Consider the following 8,860-nt stretch of genomic DNA (forward strand, 5'->3'; position numbering starts at 1 on the left):
TAACCGTATTAATCCGAATTTGGTGGGAAGAGGGAGGAAGTGTAATTGGTTGGACGTTTAAAAAAAGATTTTTTTTTTTTTTTTTTTTTTTTTTTTTTTTTTTGGTGGTATGTTCTTTAACGACTTTGTTCTAAATGATCTGTTCGTTTTTCTTTTCTTGTCCAGAATTTTCTTCGTGTTTTCTAAACCATCGTTCTGTTTCTTCATCCTTCGCACTCCAAACGTTTCAATTTAAAAATATCGAGTGTGACACAACTCCTGTGATGAAAATGTTCCTGATGTCGAGTCACACTCGTGCAAAGTGTTAAAATTTCCAAAGTAGCCCAGGATTCTTTTCAACTCGTTGTCCAACGTCTCGAAAGAGTCCAAGTTACGACAATCTAGAACATGCCGATTTTTGATAATTTCCAAGCCACGATTAAAAAGTGTCCGAACGTTTGCGTTTGAGAAGCGAAGGGAGACAGGCAAAGAGAAAATTCCTCCGGGGGGAGCATCGAAGGCGGCCGGAGCGAAAACTCTTAACGCGAGGCACGGGGCCGAGAAATCGATGAAACGAGTCTAATTGGCCCGACTTCGTTTGGCTTTCCTGATTTCTCGCGGGAGGATCCAAGGTTTTTTCGAGTCGTCTCCCGCAGTCCGCCTTCAGCAACTCTGAATATTCGATACGCCGGGCACGCCGCGTTAAGTGCAGACGGCTGCACCGTTCGCAGACTAATCAAATTTACGAGCTTGCTCCGCCTTCTCTCGTTTCTGTTGGTCCACTTAGCGGATCGGTGGTTCCGGGTCTCGCGGCGGGGCCGCTTGTTTCGACGAAATTGATCGAGTTTCCGCGACAGTTGCCCCCGAGTGCAACGAGCTCTCCGCCACCGTACGAAATGAATCAAACGTCGACGATCTGCAAATCCTACAGTGATCCAAGATACAAAAAAAAAAAAAAAAAAAAAAAAGAAAGAAAGAAAGGAAGCAAGATGCCCCGACGAATTAGCTAGGTCTGCTTCTGTCTTCGAAAGCATCGCAAGTACACAAGTCTTTTTCTGATTAGTTCCCACTCTTTGAATCAAAAGTCAATTGTCAACTCGGATTTTAAATTTAAAATTTCGAGACCAAGGCAAGGGTAGAAATTACTTTGGCCAATTATATACAGAGAACTCAACTCACAAAAAATCCTAATGGAGAATTTTCACAAATAAATCGTGTCAGAGTTAATCATTATAATCTGGCAGCTTTCTTGTTTCGTATGCTGGTATCGTTGAAAAGACACCTGATAGCCTCTACGACTCCCAAACGATTGAACTTGTCAAGAAACTTCGGTAAGTACAAATTATTCTCGTCTAAAGGACTTTCCTTAAACCTCGATAAAATAAAAAATATTATAAATATAAAATTTATATTTTTATTTCCTAGTTGGTTCTACGTCTAGATACAGCTGCACGTAAACCTCGAGCAGGAGGTATCCAATGCTTAGAAAAAAAGAAAAAGAAAAGGAAAACATCCAGTTAGAAATTCGCGAAAATTTGAAACGCGAGATTCCAACCGCGGCTCGCGGGAAGAAGAATCGCGTAAAACGGTCGACCTATTTTCCCGGGGATCGTCGTGACCCGCGCGATTCCGTCGAAAGGCGAGCGTAACCAGGCGCGTGCACGCGAACACTCGCAGCTGTGTGACCGAGTAAACGGCCGAGTAAACGACGACTCCGACTCCGGGCGTGCTCTGGCTAATGACAAAGGAAGCGCACCGTGGAAGAAACGCTCGGTGCACGCTCACCGGGAGCAGGGAGGAAGCATAGACGTATCAGGGTTGCATCGGGGGAGGGTTGCCGGGGTGCAACGACGCGGTGCAACCACCTCGCGATGAAATATGAATGATCGTGTTCTCTCGGCACAGATGGTTGAATTTGAGGTCGCTACTTCCTGCAGCAATAATGCTCAGATCGATAAGCTACGGGCTATAGATACTGGCTGAGCGTGGATAACCCCTTTTTCGAATTCATTTCTTTAGTAGCAGCCGCTTTTTTCTTGCGTCGAACATGCCCGCCATTCCGTGTGCGTGCGTGCGTGCGTGTGTGTGTGTGTGTGTGTGTCTGCTCTTTTTCTCTCGTCACAAGCGGCAACGACATCCGCACATCGGCTCTCTCGGCGCTCCGTCTATCTCTGCGGACGTTCGTTCCTTCGTCCTACTATCGATTCGCGCGGAAGACGAGCGGGGCTTATGGCGTTTTTATTTCCGGGATAGCTAGCTCGTCGTTGAAAAATTGATCTTACCCGGTGATAGCGGCGATAACGTTGCTTTGGCAACGTTTAATTACTCCGAGCCAGTTCCCTCCCCCTCCCACGTTTGCACGCGCAAATGGCTCCGCGAGCGTGATTCGCGGCTCGCGATAGTCAACGTTGGCGAACCACTCGGTATCATCTACAAATCGAATCTCGCCTGCTCGCAAGAGTGTAACAAAAGTAAAACCTAACGTGGAATGACGAATAGCAAAGTATAAAATAATAGTAAGGAAAAAAATGGAAAATTAACGAAATTCGTATGACCAGTTTCAGGATCGTTCTTACGTCGTTAGCAACAATTTTTCAGTGAATTTTCAATCGGCGAGGGTTGAACTGCAAACTGCAGCTAGACTCGAGCTTCGTGCGCGCGTCATCTAACCGAGTTACATTTGCATTTTTAGATAGCAAAACGGATAACGTGTGTACAGCGTGCAGCGTTACGTACGCGGAGCATGTCGCGGCATAATGCGCGGTTACCAAACAACTGCAACCATCGTTAAAATCACCGTGAAACTGGAACACGACCGGCGCTGGCAAGCCTGGTCCAAACAAGATCCGCGAGCATCATTTACGACGACGACGATTTATTCAATTAGAAGCTGTACAGATTCTTTGACAGCTCTTCTCGATATTTCAAACCCGGGGCGAGATAAAGATTCCCGTCGATTCCGGAGGAGGGCTTAACGCCTTAACGTTGGAAGGAAACACTCGCGCCTAATCCACCGAGCCCGGACATGAATATGTATGCAACGACGAGCGGAGACGAGCGCGTCTTTTTATCGAGCTTCGCGTGGTTCGCGCTATGTTTTCCCTTAAATATTTCCCTTGGTTCTCCACGGAGAATTTCTCTTCGCTCTCGATATCGCAAAATGTTGATTAACTTGTCGGATGTTAGGACACGCGTGTGGTACAGTGACAAATCTTAATATCAGAACTAAACTACCAAGGACCAAAGCATGGAATTTTCATCGGAGTGAAGAAAAAGAAAAAAAAAAGAAAAAAGAAAAAATAGTAGAAAATCTGTAAAATACAATGGAATGCACAAGCTTGCATTTTATTTATGTACTTGTATGTACGTATGTGTATAATAATATAATAATGTATAATATACTGTGTAATAATGTGTATAATAATATAATAATGTATAATATACTGTGTAGTACTGTAAAAATATCTATAATATACTTAACGTTTAGATGTTGGAAGCTCAGCTACTAATACCGATCAAAGTAAAAAAGAAAGAAAGCAGAAAAATTTTGCAACAGAGGGAACTTTGATTCACACGTTCGATTTTCACGAAACATCAAATTTAAATCATTTAAATCGCGAAAGTACAGTTTTAGGTTTGTTAAAACTCGCAAGAAAAAATTACAGATCCATCGATCGCTCGTCGAGTAAATGTTCAACTCGCGGAGGATTTTGCGCACGCACTTGCCGGAAACGATTGTCCCCGAATGTTGAGGCGATTAGAGCTTCGAGACACGATGACGCATCTCTTAATTATTAACGCGGATCGACGACAGATGCGCGAACGACCAGCAGAGGAGGGATCACGCGCGATTTGTTCCGCATCCTGGCGCGTTGTCCACCGATACTCCACCGAAAATGAGTAACGCGCGGAGGGTGCGGACGAAATGGAGCCGATCTCGTCAGGATCGCGTGCCACTTTTCATGAATAATGCACCGTCTACTTCTGGCTCTCGATCCGCGAGCGAAAATCTCCTAGATTTTAAATTACGTCCACGAGAAATATATAAATTAAGTATTAGGCGTGCTCATAAGTAATATAAGTTTTTAAAAACATTGCCATCTAGTGACAATAATTTAACTTGTAACATAACCTACAATTTGACTTGTCATGGCATAACCTATATTCTAGTTAAATTAAATATTTATATTATCAATTAAACGATATTTATATTATATTATATTTATATTATATTATAAATTATATTGTATTTATATTGTATTTATATTAAATATTTATATTATAAATTAAAGCTGTAAAACTTAAATAAAATAAAATTTTGTACAGTATCAAAAAACGACGTTACTTGTGGGTACCCGTAATAACATAAATTACAAAGTTATTAAATTAACATAAATACTATTAAATTAATATAAATAATAAAGCTATTAAATTAATATAAACAATGTAAATCAACTGCGTTAAATATGTACATTCAATTATACGTATAAACGTCAAATTAAATCGTTCAATTTCACCCACGTTTTTTTTTTTTTATGAAACGAAAATAAAATGTGCAAGATCTGAAGTTGAGTATAACGTTAATGAAAGAATTCGCGAGTGCAATTATTTTTCAGTAATGTCAATTCTTCATCGCTGTGTCAATTTTCGTACACCCGTCTTACGAAACGCGAGTAAAATGTCGCGCAAGATAAGAAATTAAATGTCTATACCTGAGGTATAGGTAAGTTACACAGGTGATGGAATATGAAAGTTCAGTCCACTTATAAAAGAATTTCCAAGTTTGATAATTGATCTTCTTGGATATTCTCTTCATCATTGCGTCGATCTGATACACTTTCCTCGCGAAATGTGTAACGCAAACTTGAACACGTACGTTGCGACACAAGCGAAGACAGAAATTTTGCGAAATTGAAATTATTGTCCGTCGTACATTGTCGATTCATTGCATCGCGTTAAATGAAGAGATCAAGTCGGACGAGGGATCGAAAATAATCCGAACAAAGAGACTTATTATTTAACGATCCACCGCGATGAATTTCGCGTTTTCTTATCGCTCGAAAGCCTCGGTGCCGCGATCAGGAGGATCGATCGCAGAGCGGTCATGAGACGACCGTGCACGAGATCGCGAAGCTACAAGCTGAAACCAACCCATTCCGCGCGGCGAACCTAATTCCGCGCGGGATTTGCTAATCCAGGGTTGCAGAGTCGGTCATTATTTGGTGTCGCGTGATCCCGGGGGTAAAGCGGCACACGGGGCCGTACACGGCACCACAGAAACGCCGCTGTATTTATCCCCCGATATATCACCCGAGCCCCTAAACACCCCCCCCTAGCCCCCGCCAGGGGAAAGCCCATCTGACCGAAACTGGCCGCCGGTATAAAGCGTCACGGGTAGAAACCTACCCGGGCAAAGTATTTAGCAGTGACGCGGAAATTCGAACGCGTACCCATTGTGAAATTGTCCACTGTGTTGCCCCGTAAATCGAGCGCCATTCCTCCCTCCACCACCGCCACCGCCATCGTTTCGATAAATAAACGCGACCGATAATACAAATCGCCCGAGGTTTTCCTTTTCTTTTTTCTCTTTCCTACCGACGGAGAGGGAAAATCGCGGAAAATTGTTTCTGTATCACTAGGCTAATCTACTCCAAGGTGTAACTATATTTTTGTAATCGCAACGTACGCAGAATATCACTAATGAGAGCATTAGAATTGTTTCGCATTAGAACTCGAGGCAATCATCATCCCCCCGGACTCTTTCCTGCGCCTGAACCCTACACTCGTCCCCAGTTTTTTGCAAAGCTGTAGAAACAGCCAAAAGATGAAAAGAGAAAGAGAGAGAGAGAGGGAGGCAGGGAGAAAAACTGTCAAAGAGGGAGAGAAGGATAGACGCATTTGGGGGATGAGATAGCATCGGCGCGATACATAAATAACGATATCGGTGTTTTCACAAGCACACACCGCCTCGGATCGGTTGTACAAGGGAGTACCACTCTAGCGTGGCGGCGGCCTGCCTGCGGTATATAACTCACCCCGTCGAGAGTCGCGCACGGTGAATAGAGTCACCGGGATCGATACCTATTGGCCTGTACGTAGATACTGGCTCGCGGGACAGGAATTTTTCCGCTCCTTCCTCCAATTTTAATCCTCGTCGTCGTGCCGTCGTCGTGCCGTCGCCGACACGCGTGCACGCACGCACACACGTCTCCATCTAGCTCGCGCGGAAATCGTTCCGGCAACGGTCATTCGTTTCCCTGTTTAATACGATAGGATTGCTTCCTCCGGTTGTGTGTTTGCCCCGGTGGACGGCCACGCGAGCCGACGTTTTCAGCTAACTCGCTGTCCAGACCGTGTGCGTCTGCGGTCTCTCCTCGGGAGATGTTGCAACTGACCGGCGGAAGATCGATCAGAATTAGAGAGCAAATATTAATTCCCGGCCCCTCCGATGATTCCTGGCTGGCCAGGATGTAGGCTTAATAGGCGAGTGAGAATCTTTCTGGCGAATGGATCATAAAGATCCGCTATTCTTTCTTCGAATAGAGCGAGTTATCGGAAGAATCGATCGAGCACTGAAGATTTCTTTTCAACGTAATCGAACAATACGACTATAATTTTTCATATCGTCGTTTATCGATCAGATTAATAATACAATGTTACCATTAATAATTGTTGAATATCGTGACTGGAAAATATAACGATATTCAACCTAGTTACACACCGTGTCGTCAAACGTTTGCAAAAATTTCGTTTCACCCTTGTGATTGGGGATTTTGCGGTCAAAAATCGTTGCTCCCCTCCCTCCCCCTCCCCCCTCCCCCCAGGATTTAGAGAAACTCCCGCGGGACTTATTGACCGGGGCGATAAGAAAAGAAAACGAGAGGGAAGGAAAGAAGAAGCGCCACTTCTCGAATGTTTTACTTCCATTTGCACGATAATGAGAGTTCCGGGAGAAGGCAAGGAACTTGCTCGTCTGGAAAGAGCAAAGTTTCGGATTCGAAGGCTTCCGTAACGGCCAGGAATAATAAAGACGACCGAAAGGTAAATGTTTTCGCATCCGGAGCGGGGTGGGGGAGGGGTAAGTACTACGCGCGCTCACCCCCTCAACCCTAACCGGGTGAATATGCAAATCCGCAACAAATTTTCGCCGCCTGCCAATACACCCCGCCGCGTAACACGTTTTTCTCGTTGTCTAATTAACTCTTGGCGAAAGTGAGATTACCGAGATCACCCTTCCCCCCCCCTCCCCCTTACTCCTCTCTCTAGCATTAAACATAACTTTATTTCCGATTTAACTTCTTACCGTTCTTTCTTCTTCTTCCTTCCGTCCTTTTGGTAATTGAAACAGCGAACAAACAGTTTAATACAACAGTTGGACAATAATTTAATTTTTAATACTATCGTTACTGACTTCTTTCATATTATTAATATTTATGTAATTTATACTATTAATATTTATAAATATTATACAATATAATATTTATATTATATAATATAAATATTATATTATATAAATATAAATACTATAATATTTATATTATAAATATAATATAATATAATATAATATTATATTATTAATATTTGCAGAGATTGCATTTCATTCTTGAAACGAAGAGATTAACGAGACGCGTGCGTTCGAAAGATGGCGCACATCCGAAGGTTGCAGTAAACGAAGCTGTTTATCAGCGAATCGGACAAGCAGCGTACGATCGCGGCGATCGATGACACAATTTTTATTCAACTGTCGCGGAAAGATCGAGCCCCGAGGCCACGATACGTACGATAATTGCGAATCGAGCCGACCGATTTCTGGCGTACCTGCGCCAGACACGACCGATTGAAATCACGATGACGGCAAAGTACGAAAAAGAAATCAAGTAGCCGTGCACCGATTGCAGCCCCGACTTCGTTGTTGGTATATTTATTCTATTTCTCTCTCTCTCTCTCTCTCTTTTTGTTTTCGCGACACAAACGAACACGCCAATTACATGGGGGACCGTGGCCAGGCAATTGTAACTGGGACAGCGAAATTTCCCTATCGGTGTCAATTAGACTGGTTTTAATACCTCTTGTCGATTCGCGCTACCCTTCCTCGCGGCTTCCATCGCTGGGTGAAATGAAACAAAACAAGAGAAAAAAAAGAGAGTGAGAGAGAGAGAGAGAGAGAGAAAATGGGGTTGGAAGAGGGAAACGAGAGAGATTGCCGATTTCCCTCGATTTACTCTGCGTCGAGGGATTGGTGATAGGTTCGCCGCTAGCGTCCGCAACTCGGTACATTCTGGTTCAGAAATATATCTGCACGCTATTTTTTTTTATTCGAGAGAGAGAGAGAGAGAGAGAGAGAGAGAGAGAGATTGAGCATTCGTTGATAATCGTGCAAAAATTTATAAAAATATAAAAGGGAGTTATTCGTGAGAAGCGTGATAATTTACACTGATCGAAACTTGGAATATTAAAGTGAATTTTGACAATTAGTTTCAATAGCTCGACTTTTTCAAACGTAGTAATTATTATCGTTGCAGTAGCATCGTTCAAAATTTGAAATATTTCACTATCAAATCAGATTGAAAATACGATATTCCAGAATTACTAAGAAATTCCTAAACTCCACATTACTTATTTATTAACAACGTAAGATTCCGCAATTTTTATCTGTCTTTTCTCGCAACTTTCGCAACCAAGTAACAGTCGTTAAGTGTCCCGATACTTACGAACGAGAGTGTACCACCGCACGAAACTCTCTTGATATCATTTCGTCTCACGCACTCTGGCGAAATTTAGTGTTGCCATAAAATGACGCCGTTAAGCACGGTAGAGAAACGGTAAGAAACGAAGAAATAGGGGAACGAGATGGAACATCCCAGAGTTATTGTAAAAAAAA

The 8,860-nt window shown here is 43.0% G+C and overlaps 1 protein-coding gene across 3 annotated transcripts in view; it reads right to left on the minus strand.

Annotated features, from left to right (window-relative positions):
* LOC122534009 (teneurin-m-like) overlaps window positions 1–8,860 on the minus strand; it is a 294,594-nt gene that overhangs the window by 272,020 nt on the left and 13,714 nt on the right. The window lies entirely within an intron of this gene.

This window comes from Frieseomelitta varia, unplaced genomic scaffold (assembly GCF_011392965.1).
Source record: "Frieseomelitta varia isolate USP_RPSP 00005682 unplaced genomic scaffold, Fvar_1.2 scaffold_566, whole genome shotgun sequence".
Taxonomy (NCBI): Eukaryota; Metazoa; Arthropoda; class Insecta; order Hymenoptera; family Apidae; genus Frieseomelitta; species Frieseomelitta varia.